The following is a 20585-nucleotide window of genomic DNA, read 5'->3' on the forward strand; positions in this document are numbered from 1 at the left end:
GAGTCTGTGCGTGGCTGATTCAACAAAGTCTACTGTGCAATGGTAAGACTCTTCACTTGGATCCAGGAAGATTCTGGCATATTGAGCATTCCAAGTTCCTAATCATTTATCAGCCTAGGCCAGTGGGTGACTCAAAGTTTGTGGTTGTTCAACAGCTTCAGCTGCGGTGAAACAAAGCATTCCGTTTTGTTATTGCCTGGGCAAGTTCTGTTCTAAGTGGAAAGTTTTCTTTTTGCGGTACGCGGGCCTCTCACTGCTGTGGCCTCTCCCGTTGCAGAGCACAGGCTCCGGACGCGCAGGCTCAGCGGCCATGGCTCACGGGCCCAGCCACTCCGTGGCATGTGGGATCCTCCCGGACCGGGGCACAAACCCGCGTCCCCTGCATCGGCAGGCGGACTCTCAACCACTGGGCCACCAGGGAAGCCCTCTGTAATTGACTTCTAATTTCATAGCATTGTGGTTGGAAAAGATGCTTGATATGATTTCAATTTTCTTAAATTTTCCAAGGCTTGATTTGTGACCCAAGTTGTGATCTATTCTGGAGAATGTTCTGTGTGTACTTGAGAAGAAAGTGTATTCCTTTGCTTTTGGGTGGAATGTCCTAAAAATATCACTTAAGTCTATCTGGTCTATTGTGTCATTTAAAACTTGTGTTTCCTTATTTATTTTCTGTCTGGATGATCTGTGTATTGGTGCAAGTGGGGTGTTAAAGTTCCCCACTATTATTGTGTTACTGTTGATTTCTCCTTTTATGGCTGTTAGCATTTGCCTTCTGTATTGAGATGTTCCTGTGTTGGGTGCATAAATATTTATAATTGTTATGTTTTCTTCCTGGATTGATCCCTTGATCATTATGTAGTGTCCTTCCTTATCTCTTGTAACAGTCTTCATTTTAAAGTCTATTTTATCTGATATGAATATTGCTATTCCAGCTTTCTTTCAATTTCCATTTGCATGGAATATCTTTTTCCATCCCCTCACTTTCAGTCTGTATGTGTCCCTAGGTCTGAAGTGGGTCCCTTGTAGATAGCATATATATGGGTCTTGTTTTCATATCCATTCAGCCAGTCTGTGTCTTTTGGCTGAGGTATTTAATCCATTTACATTCAAGTTTATTATCAATATGTATGTTCCTATTACCATTTTCTTAATTGTTTTAGGTTTGCTTTTGTGGGTCTTTTTCTTCTTTTGTGTTTTCTGCTTAGAGAAGTTTCCTTAGCATTTGTTGTAAAGCTGGTTTGGTGGTGGTGAATTGTCTTAGCTTTTGCTTGTCTGTAAAGGTTTTAATTTCTCCGTCAAATCTGAATGAGATCCTTGCTGGGTAGAGTAATCTTGGTTTTAGCTTTTTCCCTTTCATCACTTTCAATATGTCCTGCCACTCCCTTCTGGCTTGCAGAGTTTCTGCTGAAAGATCAGCTGTTAACTGTATGGGGATTCCCTTGTATGTTATTTGTTGCTTTTCCCTTGCTGCTTTTAATATTTTTTCTTTGTATTTAATTTTTGATAGTTTGATTAATATGTGTCTTGGCATGTTTCTCTTTGGGTTTATCCTGTATGGTACCCTCTGTGCTTCCCGGACTTGATTATTTCCTTTCCCATGTTAGGGAAGTTTTCGTCTATAATCTCTTCAAATATTTTCTCAGACTCTTTCTTTTTCTCTTCTTCTTCTGGGACCCCTATAATTCACATGTTGGTGCATTTAATGTTGTCCCAGAGGTCTCTGAGACTGTCCTCAATTCTTTTTTTTTTTTTTTGTGGTACGCGGGCCTCTCACTGTTGTGGATTCTCCCATTGCGGAGCACAGGCTCCGGACGCACAGGCTCAGCGGCCATGGGTCACGGGCCCAGCCACTCCGCAGCACGCGGGATCCTCCCGGACCGGGGCACGAACCCGCGTCCCCTGCATTGGCAGGCAGACTCTCAACCACTGCGCCACCAGGGAAGCCCTGTCCTCAATTCTTTTCATTCTTTTTTCTTTATTCTACTCCCTGACAGTTATTTCCACCATTTTATCTTCCAGGTCACTTATCCGTTCTTCTGCCTCAGTTATTCTGCTATTGATTCCTTCTAGAGTCTTTTTAATTTCAGTTACTGTGCTGTTCATCACTGTGTATTTGCTCTTTAGTGCTTCTAGATACTTGTTAAATGTTTCTTGTACTTTCTCTATTCTGTTTCCGAAGTTTTGGATCATCTTTACTATCATTACTCTGAATTCTTTTTCAGGTACGTTGCCTATTTTGTCTTCATTTATTTGGTCTTGTAGGTTTTTACCTTGCTCCTTTTTCTGTAACACATTTTTTTGGTCATTTCATTTTTTTTTTTTTATGGGTGGGGCTGTATTCCTGTCTTACTGGTTGTTTGGCCTGAGGTGTCCCTCACTGGAGTTTGCAGGCAATTGGGTAGAGCTGGGTCCTGGTGCCGAGATGAGGACCTCTGAGAGGCCTCACTCTGATTAATATTCCCTGGGGTCTGAGGTTCTCTGTTAGCCCAGCAGTTTGGACACAGCACTCCCACCACAGGAGCTCAGGCCAACCTCCAGCCTGGGAAGCAAGATCCTGCAAGCTGCGTGGTGGGGCAAAAAAAAAGAAAAAAGAAAAAAAGGAGCAATATAATAATAAAGAATAAAAAATAAAATAAAATTAGAAAGGTAAAAAATATATTAGGAAAACTAAAAATATAATTGAAGGAACTGCAACAAGGTAACAAAACCACAAGAGAAAAACAAAAGGAGGGGGAGGGAACAAGCCAAAATGAGCAGAACAATAACAAAGTATAAAGAATACAATAAAATTAGAAAAATAAATGATTTATTAGAAAAAATAGAAATATAAATGAATCAATAACAACAAGGTAAAACAGAACCCCAACCTAAAAGAAGAAAAAACAAAAAAGACCTTGGTATGGGAGGCAGAGTTTAGGGTTGTGGAACTTAGGCAAGGGTGGGGTTTAGGGTGGGGTGGGGCCTAGGGGGTGACGTTTGAGCATGGGGCGGGGCCTAGGCTCAGGACCCACACGGCTGGAAAAGGTTTGGGGGGCAGGGCCTAGGCGGGCCGATGTTCATGCGTGGGGCGGGGCTTCTGCTTAGGACCTGCGTGGAAGGGGAGAGGCAGCACGTCAAAAGTGGGGGGTCTCCAGAGTGTGGAGTTCCAGAGTTTGGAGGTAGGGCCCTGGATGAGGGGGTGTGTGTGGGGTTTAAGCCCAGCCCAGTTGGAGGGGGTCTCCGAGTGCAGAGTTAGGGCCCTGAGTGGGAGTGCAGGGGCGGGGCTGGGGCTCTGTGCAGCAGGAGGGAGGCTCGGAGGACAGAGGATTAGGCCTGGGAACCCAACAGGCTCCCGGGCACCTAAGACAGGGAAAGCACTGGCTGCGTTCCCTTCCCTTCCTTCACGCCCCTCCCCCACCACCTCCCCCAGGGTCTCCCCAGTCACTGCTGGACCCCTAACCGTGGGTGGGTCCCGCTGGGTGTAGGAACTCCTCCCCTCCCCCAGCCGCCCCTCAGGGGTGCCGGTCCTGGAGGTCCGGCCTTTACTTTTGCTCCCCCTTCCCTCCCTCCCACTGCCCCAGGACCCGTGTGGCTGGAGGGGGCCTTGGTGGGCAGAGGGTCAGGCCTGGGATCTCAGCAGGTTCCTTGGGGTCCAAGTGGGCAGGAGAAACCTGGCCATGCTCCCTTTTGATCCTCTGCCCTCCCAATGGTCCCCCAGTTTCCCTCTTCAGGCGTGGGATACCTTCCCCTCCCCCAGCCGTCCCTGAGGGGTGCCAGTCCCGTCCCACCTCCACTTCTCCTCCCCCCTCACTCCCCTCATGCCCCACGTCCTACCCGGTCACTGGGGGTTCCTCCTATCCCCTTAGGTGTCAGTGGTCCCCCACCGGTGCCTGGTAGGTGCCCTAGTTGTGAGGAGATGTGAATTCCATGTCTTCCTCGTCCACCATCTTGACTCTCCCATAGTCTACAGTGGCACATCTGTTACGATTGATGATTCTACACTGACACATCATAATCACCCAAAGTCCATAATTTATTTATGTTTCGCTCTTGGTGTTGTACCTTCTATGAGTTTGGACAAAGTTTAATGACATGTATCCATCTTTATGGTATCAGAGTGTTTTCACTGTCCTAAAGGTCAAATGTTTTTAAGGTGGCAGGTCTAATTGCTTCAGATCCTATGTAAAGTGGCGTAAAGATAAAAAGGGTGTAATTGAACTGTGTTAACTAGACTGATATGCAAGTGGAATAACAAAGAAGTAGGGGAGGATGTACAATTGGTGCCTCTGTGTGGGCTTCATGGGCCAGTCTCACTGGCTTCAGCAAGAGGCCTTTGGGAATCCAGACTGGAAAGGAAGAAAGTGGTATCCGTCGCATGGAGGCCTAAAGAACTGCTTCATAATTCCAGGAAAGACACGCTCTAAGGATTCTTAGAGGAATCTGAAAGGGCTGGAGTCATAGAAATGCTTTTTGGGTTACATTAAACACAACCAGATTTTTACCCTAAACTGCTGTGTTTACATAAGCAAAGAGCAGATAAACTTTATGCAAGTTTATGAATTGTTTTCTCCTTGATGACAGAATCCTGTTGCTTTTTTCAGCAAAGTAATAAAATAGTTTTAATGAAACCAATAGAAATGATTCCCCCTGAAGACGTGTGGTAATCCTCAGCTTGTGACCCAAGGCTCTGCAGTTCTGGGTTACTGAGTAAGGGAATTATTTCGTATTATGTTAGATGCAAAGGGGATTCCCCAGTGTTCTGTGATGGCGACAGAAACATATTAAGAACCACAAATAAAAATAGCAGCATAATTAAATATAACATAAAAGTTAAGAAGTTCAAACCTCAGCTTGTTCTATCCTTCGTCCCGAGACCTCCTGACAGAAGCGTGTCAGAAGTTTTGCTTTTTGAAGAAATCTCATTTTAATGTTTTAAATTAAAGGCAGACCATTTTTGTGGAATTAGCACAACTTTGAAGTAATGAGAATTATGCTACTTTGATTTGCTTTTTCCCTGAAGATTTTTTTTTTAATCTGACATAACTACATTATGTTACAGGCACCAGGTCATTCATCCAATGCCAGGGGCTTGGGGCAGTTGAAAGGGACACAGAGACCCCCGTGTGTATCACATTACCTACAGAGTGTCCTATAGAGTGTCTACCATTCTGTGGACTCTGATCAGGACCCTGGTTCAAGCCCGACTGACAAATTTCACAGGTTTTTATTAGTTTCAATATTAGAATATCTTCTTTTTCGCTTCTCTCTTTCACCTACTTCCTATCATCAGTGCCACCCTCATAACTAACAGGGCAAGAGAGGCGATCCTGATGCTTACCGGTTCAGGAGGCTTGTCTTGTCTGATGTATCATGATATGCCAATAAGTTCAGCATGCTGCATTTCCCCCTCTTTTGTTAACTGAGGCATAAAATGCATAAAATGAGGTATATTAATTGAAACATATATTTTAAGGAGTTTTTACATATGTATACACTTGTGTAACCACTACACAGATTAAGATATAAAATATTTCCAGGAGGTTTCCTCACGCCCCTTGCTGGTTAATGCCACCATCCTAGAAGTAACCATTTTTCTGACTTCTCTACATACAGAATGCTTTCCTTTGCATCTGGCTTGTTTTTGCTCAACACCAGGTCTGTGAGATTTATCCAAGTGTTTCATCCATGAGCAATTTGATTTTTTTTTATTGCCATGCCATATTCCCCTGGATGAATCCACCACATTTTATTTATTTATTCTCCAGTTGATGGATTGTTTCCAGTCTATGACTTTTATGAGTAAACCTACTCTGAACACTCATGTATATGAGTATTCAGAGTATATGAGAACACTCATCTTTTGGTGGATGGACATAAGCATTCACTTCTCTTGGGTATATGGCCAAGACTAGCATTGCTAGGGTATAGGAAGGTATATGTTTAGTTGACTAGTTACTGTTTCCAAAGTGTTTGAAACTTTTAATTGATCCTAGTTCTCACTAATGTTTAGCATTTTCCTTTTTTGATTTTTAATTTAAAAATTATTATAGACTTACAGGAAGTTACAAAAATTGTACAGAGGAGTCCTGCCTACCCTTTAACTGGTTTCCCTTAGTATTTACATGTTACATAACCATAGTACAATATCACAACCAGGAGACTGACGTTGATACGATGTGTGTGTATAGTTCTATACCATCTTACTACCTATGTATATTTGTGTAACCAGCACCCCAGTTAAGATTCAGAACCATTCCATCGCCACAAAGATCGCCCTCCTGCTATCCCTTTACAGCCACGGCCAACCCTTTTTCCTCCACCATCCCTAATTCTTGACACCCACTAGCCTGTCATCCATCTCTAAAATTTTGTCATTTCAAGAATATAAGATGAATGGAATTATACAGTAGTGACCTTTTGAGACTGCCTTTTTTCACTCAGGATAATGTCCTCAAGATCCATCCAATTTATTGCATGTATCAATGATGGTTACTTTTTATTGTGCAGTAGTGTTCCACGACATGACATGACCTCTGGTTCTAGGGCAGGGGTCCCCAATCCCGGGCCGTGGACTGGTACCGGCGAGCGAGCGAAGCTTCATCTGCCACTCCCCATTTCTCCATCACTCACATTACCACATAAACCATCCCCCCCCACCCCAATTCGTGGAAAGAGTGTTTTCCACGAAACCAGTTCCTGGTGCCAAAAAGGTTGGGGACCGCTGTTCTAGGGTATTTGTCCAGTGGAGGAGAGAAGCTGTAGTTGCACATGATAAATGTAATCTGACTGGATAATTTTCATCAAAAACTCATAGAAGTCATCATAAATAAGCAAAAGATGATGATGATGAAAGTGACAATCAGAATATGTTCAATTGAAGAAAAATCTGTTACAGACTCCTGCTGAGTTGTTGCCAATGTCCTCATCAAGAAACAAGTAGGAGTCCAGTTGCCATGTGAGTCCCTTTAATCAATGTTCTTTTTTTTTTTTTTAGATTTTTAAAAATTTTTATTTTTTTCATTTATTTATTTTTGGCTGCATTAGGTCTCCGTTGCTGCACGTGGGCTTTCTCTAGTTGTGGCGAGTGGGGGCTACTCTCTTTGTTGCAGTGCGCGGGCTTCTCATTGCGGTGGCATCTCTTGTTGCGGAGCATGGGCTCTAGGCGCCTGGGCTCAGTAGTTGTGGCTTGCAGGCTTTAGAGCGCAGGCTCAGTAGTTGTGGTGCACGGGCTTAGTTGCTCCGCGGCACGTGGGATCTTCCTGGACCAGGGCTCGAACCCGTGTCTCCTGCATTGGCAGGTGGATTCTTAACCACTGAGCCACCAGGGAAACCCTTAATCAATGTTCTTGACATTTCCTAGAAATAAAGCTAAAGAATAAGAAGTGGAAAGAGATTCTCAATGAGATATCAGGTATGAGGGTGCTCCTTAGCCTACATTGGATCGCTGGCAAGGTTTTTTAAGTAAAAACAATGTGTCAATGGCAAATTTATATATTGGTTTGATGAAACCTACTCTGTTACAAAGATGTTTTCGATATTTTATTTCCCTCTTATCAATAAAAACCAATAAGGAAGGTGTTATTATTGTTGCAGTTTTAAAATGAGGAAATTGAGGCACAGGGGATTAAATAATTTACCCCAGAAATATAAATAGTAAGTGGTAGTGTTAGATTATACGATAAGTGGTGTCAGCTGGGGCTGTGATTATCTGGAGACTGTATGAGGCTGAAACTACCAAGAGGGCTCACTTACACGTCTCCCAGTCTGTGCTGGCTTTGCTAGGAGCTCAGCTGGGACTGTCAACCACAGTGTCTCGATTTTCCTCCATACGCTTCATGGGACTTGAGATCCGAACAGTATGGTGGCCAAAGGAAATGTTTCAAGCATGAATGCAGAACTTGCAGATTTCTTAAGGTTCAGCCTTTGAAATTAGACAGCATTACTTCCACTGCATTCCACTGGTGATAGCTGTCTCAGGGCCAGCCAAGATTCAAAGGAAGGGGATATCGACAGGAGGGGCAAAGAATTTGTGGTTGCCTTTAATCTACTGTAAGCATTGACTAATTCAAACAAGAAAAATGACGTAGGGCGACTGTTGCTTTAATAACTGAGGTCTGTTTTCGGTCCTTGCATCTGACCTGATATTTGGTATCAATCACTTCATTTTGTCTTAGCCGACAAAGTCTGATATTTAAACATACAGATTTAATTGATCAATAGAATTTCATGAATAGAATTAATATTTCAAAACATATTATTGTCTAAGGTGAATTTTGGAAAAATCACAACTTCACAATTACAGCTTAGGTGGTATCAGGTATGGACTTCTCATCAGTCAATCCTCTAGTCCCTTTAGGGGTACTAGAGTCCTTGAGGGACCTTGTAATGTTTGAAGCAGGGCCAGTAGGTATTGGAACTGATTTTTGAAAAACACAGTCAGAACTTAGTCACGCAAATAGTGCTGTTCATATCTAAAACATTATCTTGGAAGCTTCGCAATTATTCCAATAATACTGCCTTATTAAAATAGAATTTATGGAACTATTACTTTGGAATTGCTTTCAGAGTCTGTAACACTCACTTTGAAAATCCTGGCCAGTTTTTTTTTTTTTTTTTCGTGTGACTAATTTTTTAAGTGCTATGAGCTGAACAGACCTAAGTCTGATGAATGTGGCATGGGGGTCAAACTAGGACTGCTGGTTTTGATGCTAAAAAAGATTTAATGACAAACTAATTAGGATTGATTTCCTTATTGCTTATAAATTGGCTTCTGATAGCAGTTCCAGGAAAAAAAAATCAAACATATTTGAGTAGTAGCTTCCTATTAAATTAGTGTGCCTCTCAGGGAATCCACTTTGAAAAAGGCAGCACATATTTGGATGTATAAATTCTGGCATATTTATTCAAAAAAGCAGATGAGTTACTTTATCTTCATCTTATATCACTTATAGTCTGATCTCATGTTTTTCTGATGTATGTACCATGTATATAATATTAATATTTTATACATATGTAGTGATTTTAACTTTTAAAATATTTTACGAACTTTTAAATCTTCACAGTGAGGTCATGAACATATTATTTCATGAATATATTGTTCAGTTTAGAAATGAGGAAATCAAGTTACAGAGATTTAAGAGCCTTTTTAAAAAAAGAAACAAAAATAAATAAATAATTTAAAAAAGATCCAATAGATGGTAAATGCCAGAACTGTAATAAAATCAGAGTTTTTCCCTTCATAATGCAGTAATAGTCTTTTTTATGACATGGTATCCGAAACAGTGGAAGAAGATAGCTATTTCGTAAAGGTGTTTGGATCTCAAAGAATAAATTAAGGTAAAATAATATTTTTTCAGAGAAACGTTTAAAAAAGTTTTTGCAGGGCTGATCTGAACCATTAATTTTTCTCATAAGAATCTCGATTCAGTAAATAATTCCATTCCCATCACTTTGGGTTCAATGAATTTTCTCCTTGTTTCTAACTATAGTATCCTAAGCAGGATGCTTTTGTGGCACTTTAAAGCGGTGCATTGGATTTTTCTAACACTATACCTAAGATCAATGATACCCGAACTGCGTGTCAGTCTGCGAACTCACTGCTGTTCAATTAATGCCTGTGGAAAAAGAGGTCCATACTCGTGATAGAATCCCAGGAACAAGTCCCTTCCTCAGGAGGAGAAATTGCCTGTGACCATGAATGGGTGGGCTGCCGTACAATCCTTGGGCCTGTCCTAAGTACTTCGGCAACTGCCCACTAACCTCTGCATGTTTCTCAGCAGAGTGAAGAATACAGTTCATTGTAATAAGCCCTAGGCCAGAAGATGTCTCTGTAATCATGGATGTGTAGCTCTTCTCTGAGCATTGTCTGCAATTTCCTGCTTTAATTAAAGGATGAGAGTTTCTGAAGAATGTTAGCCTACAAGGACTGCAATGGGAGAACTTTGTCTCTCTCCAAGTGCCATTTCAGCTTTCTATCAACCTTACAGGTAATCCAAGACTGAGATCTCGGAATTCTGCTGGGCCTTGCTTTTGCTTCTGGCATGAATGAATAATCTCTGTCTTCCATCCTATCCTCACTGATAGCAGTCTGTCTTCCTGTTCAGTCCAGCAAGGTTGGGCTTTCAGGTGTAGTAAAGGGGGACAAAGCGAAGAAGGTGGTCTTTTCCCCCCCATGAAAATGTTCCAAAGGTGGGAAACTTTTGCAAAATTGTTGGTCTTTTTCTTTTTTAAACAGAGCAAAATTCTTATATTATGAGAAATTCTAGTTTCTAGATTATAAATAATAGGGGGAATTTCTCAGGTTGACTGATGGCAGAGACATGTGCAGCCTTCTTCTGTATGAAGAAAAGAGCAGATTCCAAAAATGGGAAAAATAGCTGTAGACGGTGCCAGAAAGTGTTCCAAAATTCTATTCTTTTTTTTTTTTTTTGCGGTATGTGGGCCTCTCACTGTTGTGGCCTCTCCCGTTGCGGAGCACAGGCTCCGGATGCGCAGGCCCAGCGGCCATGGCTCACGGGCCCAGCCGCTCCGCGGCATATGGGATCCTCCCAGACCGGGGCACGAACCCGTATCCCCTGCATCGGCAGGCGGACTCTCAACCACTGCGCCACCAGGGAGGCCCCCAAAATTCTATTCTTAAGCCCCTTGAAAGGTCAGAGCTCCAAACTTTGTTGTTCAGTTAAACCAAAACTTGAAGGAGCAAGAATTTCTAAACTAGAATTCGTGACATTGCTCTGTGTAGATCAGAGGGTACGGATCTCCAAAAATGGGAACATGTATTTACATGTGGATACATCTAGGACATGTAGACAAGGGTTCAGAGAGGAAGATTATTAAAATACAACAATTTCTTCTAAGCCTTCAGTGGATCATGTAAAACTTAAATTAGTGGGTGACTTAAGGTATTGTATAAAAGCAAATCACAAAATAAGTCCTATAATCCTGAGATCCAAGTGAATGAGAACTCCTTTCACACATATCCAGGTTCTTTATCAGAATGAAACGTTGTTTTTAAGGGAAATATTTTTGTTTTTTAAGAAGTATGCTGAGAACAGGGTGGAGAAATATGAGAACATTGAGAAATAAGAGTGATGACCCAAGGTTCTATGGTTGCATTAACCTTATTTTTAAAATAAATTTTAAAAAGAAAAAAAGGAGAGATTAAATGAGTGAGGACTGGAATATTTAAGTGTATTAAGTAGGTGGAAGATAGGAGATTGAGAAAAGATAGAAAGAGGTCCTGCTCCTGTCATATACTCCATGACAATTGGCCGTCGTTCTAGACTGAGACAACAGACCCTCCCAACTGGGAAGCCATGGCCTCAGCATTGCAGACATGCCTCTCACCAAGGCTGCTGATAAAAATTGTTAGCATTCAGAGACTAAGAATTCCTTTTTTGTTTTTTTTAGAAGAGCAAGTAACCAGTTAGGCCGGGCTAATCCTCCTAATTTAGTTCTATTACACCATGCCTAAAGAGAGAAAAAAAAGATGGGTAGGACCATGGCGTTTGTCCTTAAAGGACTCCTATGGCACTACAATTTATTTCATTTTTTAAAACTAGTTTTAAAATTTAGGCTTTTATACATGGGTTAAAAATTACAAAAAACCGATAGGAAAATACCATGAAATACTCTCCAACCAGTGGGGGAGAGGGGCTCTTTTTCTTCCTCTGCTTCATTCTTCCCATCCTTACCGGGGGAAGGATTTTTTAGCATAACAATACACTGCAGGATTTGCCTGGTAATACCTTAAATGATTGTGACCTTGACATCCACAGTTGGGCAAGAAACCCTTGTTCTAAGTCTGAGGTTCTCACTTCAGGCATATAGGTGGACCAGGCTATGTAGGTGTGGAGAGGCTGTGAGGTATTGATGAGGAAAGCATAACATGCACACGCCTGAAGCTCTGTGGTCATGTGGGCCATTGTACAACCCTGAGACTGATGGTGTGTAGCTGGCTCAGCTGGGGTGGTCTTTTGCACATGTCCAAGCTAGACTCCATACAGAACTGTTCCAGTCTTATGTGTACATAAGTTCTGTTGTATATAACTTTGGCCTTGAAGGGGGCCAGCTGAGCTTCCACAAGTCTGACTTGGTGCTCAGTCCTTTAGGTGTTAGCTTCCAGAACTGTGTACTGTCTTCCTTCTTTGTATTTTCAATAAGTAAACCTTATATGATTTAGCCGAGGTTGTGTGTCTGTCATCAGTGCAATCCTACGCCTGACGGTGGCCAATATGCTGATTACCCACACATCTGAGTTTCTCTACAAAAGGTAATAAACATTAGCAAGACAGACATTGCCTTGTCTTGTTGGTACTCTGCTTTGAAGAACGTGGGGATCCACATTCTCTTCTAGGATAAAGCCAGGAATATATCTCCCCAGCCAGGGTCATACCAGGAAATAGGTCCCCTGGGTTATAAAAATTAAGGGAAATATGGAGTAGAAACCCTGAAAGGAAGTTTGAGTTGTGAAATAGCAGAGGGGCCGCAAGGTCAATGGGGAGAGAATTCCAGGTGCCCATCAGAGGCTGACTCTGTGAATTGAATTCATCCTGATGGAAATGGCAAGAGAATATTTTGCATCATCCTGAAACCCCTATATGTGTTCATGTTGAGCTATTCGAGATTCTTCTTCTAGTCACTGAGCCAGTATTTTCTTTGAGATATTGGAGATAAAATTAAATTAGAAAATATTAATCAGTTCTGTGTACTCTATGTGTCTTTTGCCTCATTTAGTAATTTTACTAGAATAAACTTTTTACTTTGTTGATCTTTATTTTCTATTTCATTAATTTCTGCTCATCCAGCATGTGGCTTCATTCTTTATATACATGCTCTTTGGTGGTTGTTTCCCTTTTCGCATCATGGCTTGTCCAGATCTCTGGGGCTCATCCAATCCTCTGGTACAATGCAGTACCCAGCTCTAATTTGCTACTTGCTCTTCAATATGTTAAGGTATCCAGCCTTTTTTGCAGAAACACATATTGCTGCCATTTGGAACTGTTCTCAGTTAACAGATTCCACAACACCAGAGTCAGGTTTTGCTGAGAAGATAGTATTGATCCAAATACATTTTTTTTGACAGTGCCTAAAATGTGGAGCCCAAAGACTGTACTTCCACTGTATCTTAGAATATTATTTCCTCAGACGGGATATTTAGGTGGACTTGAAGTGTTGGCAGTTTTGGCGAGTTTGAAGGATCCCCGCAGAAAAGGCAGGGAGTATTTTCTTCTAATGCTAGTCCTTGAGTGGTTCCCAGGGTGCTGCTTCCTCTCTCATATGTTAAAGTTGCTTCAGTGAAGTGGTGAGCAAATTCTTGATTATTTCCCATTTTCTCATTTTTCTTCAGGTTATTTACTTTACATCACTTTGGTATAAAATTCTCTGTACTATTTTGAGGACATGAAAGATAAACTATTTGTAAATTCCCAGTTCTCCACAGAGTTGGATGCCAGAGTCAGTTCATTTTCTGTTGTTACTGTGTTGAATGCACACATGCCATGGGGTTGTGAAAGAATAAGTATATACCGTCCTTAAAAACTCATAATCTGTTGGGAAATAGTTATGTAGATAACATTAGAAGTGTCAAAGAAGATAAACTGCTGGGGAAAAAACTCCATGAATTGTGTGTGTTCGTGTGTGTGCACATGCATACGTATACACATATATGTACTCTTGTCCTGGGGGTAGGGCTGTTGAAGGTGATATGCAAGGGAAGGACTTCAGTTCTTCTGAAGGATGGATGATGTTTCACCAGATGAAGTTGGAGGAAAAAGGCTTTTCAATGGAGAGAACAGGGAGCTAAAGCCAGGAATGGTTCTAGAGATTGCACTTTGTTTATTCTCATGATGTTAACATAACTGCCTCATTACAGACAGCACCAGAGAGATTAAATATCCTCATCAAACACACATGAGGAAGCTAAGGAAATGGAAGTGGAAATCACTTCTTCCAATGCATATACTACCTTCCCATCAAATTTCTAAGGAAATAATGTGTGAGCTGTCCCAACAAAAATTTGGAGGAGGTATTAAGCCATATGTAATGCTCTCTAGGACCAACCCTGGTCCAGTGGTAAAGGAAAGAGAGAAGTGAAGTAATACTTCTGGAACATCTTCCCATCAGATCTAGATACCTACTGACATACTTGTATTTAACGCTCATAATGATTGGTTTTATAGGCGTCAGGTCTGTGTTTCAAAAGATTATGTTTATGCTGTTCCCCACAAAAAATCCACCAAGTAAGGATAAATAAACTTCATTTGTTCATTTTAGTTGAGAATTAAAGGGTAAAGTGGCTTCCCCTAGGCAAAGAGACAGGGAAGGAATGCTGGGGCCAAGGAAGCCAGTTGGAAGAGACAAAGGGATTGGAGAGGCATGATGAGGTCAGATAGCTAAGGCCGTATCAATGTGCAATTGACACTCATTCATCCATTTATCAATTCATTCATTGCACAAATATTTATTGAGCTCTTGCAATGTGTAAGACACACTGCCCTGTGGACTCAGGATATAACAGTAACCAGATAGACCAGATCCTTCTTCTCATACAATTTACATTCTTGTGGGTAGTTGCACACAAATAAAAAGCCAATGAATAAGAAAAGAATTATATTAGATAGTGGTGACAAGTGCTGTACAGAGAAATATAAAAAACTAACCAGTATAGCTAGATGGCTACTTTAGATTGGATCGGATGGTTGGATGATCAAGGAAGATAACGTACATAGGCTGAAGTTTGAATGGCAAAATCAAAACAAAATGCCAACCAAAACCACACAAACAACAAGAAACATCTAGCTATATGGAAGTCAGGAAAAATAGAATTCTGAGTGCAGTGTTCCTGAACTTAGAATCCTACTATAAGCTCGAGGGACTTAGAGAAGCTAGGGTAGTTGAAGCATAGTGGAAAAAGGGAGAATGATATGAACTGAGGCCAGGTGAGTAGGCAGGGGTCAGATCATTTATGGCATTGTGAGAAGTTTGTATTTTATTTTATGGGTAATGGGAAACCATTGAAGAGATTTAAATTAGAAATGATCTCATATAACGTTTTAAAAGATTTTTAAAACCTCACTGACTGCTGTGTAGAGAGTGAACCTAGAGGCTCAAGAATGAAATCAAGACCAGCTGGAGATCACTGCATCATATGAGAGATAGTATTGTCTTGGACGTATATGGTTGCCTAAGAGGTTATGAGAAGAGGATGGGCTCAGAACTGAATCATTCATGCCAATGAAGACTTATGCAAAAGTCTATGAGATATGATGGTATAAAGAGTGACGAGCTGCCAACCACTTGGAACACAAGCATTTGTGCAGCAATGCTTCCGGATGCAAAGTGCTTCTTTTTACTCCCCAACTTTTAAAAGACACTGATAGCCTTTGAAGTTTCTGAAAAAACTTGCTATAAAATTGAAAATTTTCTTTGATGTTATCAGTGTGCAAATAATGATTGAAAACCAGGCACTGCCTTCATAGATAGAGCAGAGTTTCATGTAGATCCATGCTGAAGGGACATTGTGTAACAGCCATTTCTCCGTGATGTGCCACAAAATATTAGAAGAAATGTAAGCAACTATGAGTATTATGGACTGCATAATGTCACTTGACAAAGGCATGACTTCAGTTTTCCTCTGCTGCTCTCCCAAAGCCACAGAGCATTTGGATGACTGCAAGACACATTCAGCAAGGAAGTACCTCAATGGAAATCTAAGCCTCGTTGTATTTTCTTTTCTTTGAAATCTTTTATTTTAAGCTAATGTAAGCTTGATATAAATCAAGACAGCTATTATAATAACAACGTACATTTTCCTTAATCACCATCAGTTAAAAATAATGTTTGACTTTAAAACCTGAAGAAGATAGTAACTTCATTTTACTTGTGTACAGTAGGATTTGATGTCATCTCACAAACTTTTGTAGTGAAATAATACCTAATTCAGACTTACATGATTTTTATGAAGACACTTTTTTTTTTTTTTTTTTTTTTTTTTTGCGGTACGCGGGCCTCTCACCGCTGTGGCCTCTCCCGTTGCGGAGCACAGGCTCCGGACGCGCAGGCCCAGCGGCCATGGCTCACGGGCCCAGCCGCTCCGCGGCATATGGGATCCTCCCGGACCGGGGCACGAACCCGTATCCCCTGCATCGGCAGGCGGATTCTCAACCACTGCGCCACCAGGGAGGCCCTGAAGACACTTTTTGATGCCTAATTCATATTTGATCCTCTCAGTAAGTTTCTGTCAATACTTTACACCCTAGGGTGAGTTGGTAAGAAGAATTTCCCCCACTACAATTAGCTTGAAGTCAGGGCACTTAGAGGATAGGAACTTTAATTAGAATTAGGGAAGCAACAATTTGGGTGACTTTAAGGAAGACTTTCTGAGTGGATAACCACGGACATCAAGTAGGTACTGGGTACATCCCAGGGAAATCTTGGAGAGCAAGACCAAAAGACAAGATGTTGGCATCACCTAGATGGTAAACGTGCAGCAAATTAGAGGCAAGAAGTTGTAGTATGAATAATGTGGGTGGTTGAGTCAGAGCTATCTCAATTACTGTTGTAATGTTTGGGGGAATGTTACATGCAAGAGAGTTTCATAATTGGTAAAGAATTAATATAAATGTTAGGTATTTTTATTTTTGAGAAGATGCTAGGAAGAAAATGATTGCACAGATGACTCACTAGAATTTGAGAGCTAGTATTCCAGTGAAAGGACAAAGAGTATCACCCAGTCCAATACAGAGTAGGAGAACCTCTGACATCCACACAGACTCAGGGACACCGCTGGACCACAGTATTGGAGGGTGGCATACAGTAAAAAAGCAAGAAATATAAATGGGCCTGGATTCTGGAGAAATTCTTGTTAGCTTAAGTTTAGCTCTCTGTACATTTTATCATCAGAGTAGCAAGTTCTCAAAGCCCGGGGTGGAACTGTAGACATAGGGTTAAGGTAAGTTACAAAACTCACCAAAATTTAGTCTTGGTGCATTTATCTAAAAGTTGATGTATATCTAACCGTCACTTCCTACTTTTCCCCTACTAACAGACTCCGATTTTCTTCATAAATTGGACAGATAGATTATTCTGGGAAACTGATCACATCCAGACTCAAGGAATGATTCCTGCTTGCTAGTCTAAATCAGTTACGGCAATTCCATCCCCCTTGCCAATCAGTGGTTTCAAAATGGCACGTGACCCAATTCTATTTAAAAAAAGGAAAGCTAATGCCAGAGGGATTTGAAGCTGATGGGACACTGGCAGTAACCATAGCAACAACAAAAAACAAATCTAGCCCCTGGCTAAATTGACTTAAATTTCCAGACATAAATATTATTTACCTCAGTATATATTTTAGATACTCTATGTCAGAAAATCATGAAATTATGAAACACATAAAAATAGAGAAAAAAGCCCACTGTGAAGAGACAAAACAGTGAACAAATCTAGACTCAGAGATAATTCAGATATTGAAATCAGACAGGGATTTTAAAATAAGTCTGATTAATATGTTAGATGCTCCAATATGGAAAAAGTGAAAACATGCTATAGCAGGTTGAGAATTTTAACAAAGAGATGGAAAGTATAAGAAAGAGTCAAATGAAAATGCTAGAAATAAAAAATACAGAGATGAATAATGCCTTCAGCAGGCTTATGAGTAGTTTCCATACAGCTGAGACAAGAAGTAGTAAACTTGAAGAAATTGCTCAAACTGAAATTCAAAGAAAAAAGTGAAATGAATATAAGCATACCTCAGAGATATTGCAGTTTGGTTCCAGACCACTGCAATACAGCAAATATTGCAATAAGTGTGCCACACAAATTTTTTGATTTCTCAGTGCATATAAAAGTTACGTTTATGCTATGCTATAGTCTATTATGTGTGCAATAGCATTATGTCTGAAAAACAACATACATACCTTAATTAAAAATATTTTATTGCTAAAATTGCTAACCATCATCTGACAATGCAGGATTGCCACAAACTGCAATAAAACAAGGTATGCCTGTAAACACAGAGCACCCAAGAGCTTGGGGTAATATCAAACAGTCTAACATAGGTATAACTGGGTTCTCCAAAGGGGAAAATTGAGAGAATGTTGTGTGATAATATATGAAGATATAATGTTGATAATTTTCTAAGAATTATGAAAGATATCAAACCACAGATCTAAGACTATGAGAGAACCACACTGAGGAGGAATATTGAAAAAAGCACTCAGACACATCATATTCAAACATCTAGTAACCAAAGATAAAGAGACAATCTTGAAAACATCCAGAAAATTTAAAAACACAGAGAGACACCTTATATTCAGAGGAACAAAGGAAATATCATAATTACAGCAGACTTCCTTCAGAAACTCTGCAAGCCAGAAGACAATGAATCAACATCTTTAAACTACTGGAGGAAAAAAACCCAACAACAACAACCAAAAACCTGTCAACCCCAAATCTCTACCCAGCAAAATTGTCTTCAGCATTGGTCATGATGTCACCATGCCTGCATAGACAGATTTTGAAATCTTTCCTGACTGCTCCAGTCAATTCTGACCACACCCTTCTCTGAATTTCTATAGCTCTGATCTTCGAATCACATGTTAGGCCTTTGATTCTTTCCTGTAGTGTCTGTTCTTCAGGAGTCACATGTCTGGAAGTCTCCAGAAAGTTGATAGTTTTCAGAAGGAGAGAAAATTCTGCTGCACTTTCCTGTCCCTAGCTCAGTGCTGGGCTCATGGTAGGAAGGTGACACATTTAAATCAAGCTTCTTCGTTGGTTGCTTTTGACTAGAAGATGGCATATTTTTCTCATGTATTATAATAGATTTTTTCTCATGTAATAGGGGCAAGGAGTCTATCTGATAGGCAAAATAGAAAAAGAGAGGACAGATAAGGCAGTTACTTTTTCTATGCCAATGTTGCTCTTTATTTTCTTATAAGCAGAGTCTCTCCCTGCTCTAAGCACTCCCTACCTCACTTCTCTCCCTCTACCCCCAAAAGATATGCTTTGTCTGGTGAAATCTTCGATACATTGTTTGCAGACAGAAGAGCAGGAGCCTTCTCACTGGACCCACCCTCATCAACATCGATAATTCGAGAAATGCTTTCTTTGGAGCAAGGGGATAAGGAGGGTCGGCCACAGAAGGCTTTGTTTTGTTGAGTGGAGTATTGAAGTTGAAGATGCTTGTGAGAATAGACAGGGATTAAAGGGGGGCTGCAGGGGAGACATGAGGGTTCTGTAGTGGGAGAAGAACTTTAGCAGAGAAGATATTAGAGATCTAAGGAGGAAAATTTGAAAGTTTTGCTGAGGTGTGTTAAGTAACTCTGCATCCCCTGACGTTGCCAACATTTTAGAAGTTGGATTTATTAGGAGGGGAGAGAAGAGGGTAATACTGCAAATGCTGACTCTGGCCTCACAGAGGGTGCTGGGTAGGGTCAGTGGCAACCACAGGAAGTCTAACCTTCATGGATTAAGTACCATTGCCATGGTGAAAAGAACAGCTGCAATTCTGAGTTTTGTCAAGATCTGCCTGGACACTGCAGATAAACAACACATCAAAAAATCATTTAATTTTTAAAGTGGGCAGGTGGAAACTTTATTTTTGCTTCCCAGTGGGAATTATATTTTGAGCCTGGGAGTAGATACACATGCTAAATTTTGCTTATGAAAATGGAAACTATGAACAGACCTTAAATGATTACCTTAGTAGTCAAAGAGGCCTATGCAAGTACAGATAATCTCTAAATACAATGTACTTTAAATATAAACAACAAACTTATAATGGTACTGAGAGACCACAGCGGCAACTAGATATATTTTAACAAGCCTGTGCCTCCTTTTCCACGCATCTTCCTTTAATGGGCATTCTCCTTTCACAAGAAGTACCTGCCTGCACACACTAGGTCTGCTTCTCTCTAGGTGTGAGTCCTATACTCCTGGCCGGCAAAGCGAACCAATAAGCAGATGCTGTACGTTAGCTTTGATTGCCATTAACTAAATGAGGCTGAAATTGTGCTCATTATGAAAAGATTCTCAAATCCACAACCAGAGCTACTCCTGACAAGATGCAGCCAGACCACCCAGCAGGACCCTGCTATAGCACAAAGAGAGGCTCCTGCCCAGACACTGCTACTGAATACATAACCAGTTGAGTCAATAGCTGATTTAGAAGGTATTTTCTAGATTTTCTTGTACAATGTGAAGATGGGTCTGGGTGTAGTTACCTGAGGCTATTTCTGAGAAAGTGTACAGAAACTGTGGTAGATTGTTTCCAAAGGCAGCCTCACAATTCCTCCCATCCAGCATGCAATTTTATAATGTGACTTTGCCCTTTCCCATCAAGAGATGGAGTTTATTTCCTTTCCCTTAAATCTGCCTGGCTTCAAAGGCTCACTTTGAATAACAGAATGTGGTAGAAATGACATTCTAGAATTTCCAGGTCTAAGCCTTAAGAGACCCTGCAGCTTTTGCTTTTGCCTTCTCAGAGCCCAGAGCAACAATTTAAACAAGTCTGACTACCTTCCTTCCAAGTGGGTGGCCATGTCGGAAAAAGGCCTTGAATGATGCGGGATTACAAAGAAAGAGAAACTCAGCCTTTCCCTGGCCAT

General features: G+C 40.9%; 1 protein-coding gene across 1 annotated transcript in view; it reads right to left on the reverse strand.

Annotated features, from left to right (window-relative positions):
• Window positions 1-1880: 1880 nt before the first annotated feature.
• LOC308625874 (uncharacterized protein) overlaps window positions 1881-20585 on the reverse strand; it is a gene marked incomplete at its 5' end in the record, with an annotated part of 152829 nt that continues 134124 nt past the window's right edge. The window contains 2 exons of the mRNA XM_081250483.1: window positions 1881-2561; window positions 5318-5398. The remainder of the gene's footprint in view (window positions 2562-5317; window positions 5399-20585) is intronic.

This window comes from Mesoplodon bidens (genome assembly GCF_964165515.1).
Source record: "Mesoplodon bidens genome assembly, chromosome: 12".
Taxonomy (NCBI): domain Eukaryota; kingdom Metazoa; phylum Chordata; class Mammalia; order Artiodactyla; family Ziphiidae; genus Mesoplodon; species Mesoplodon bidens.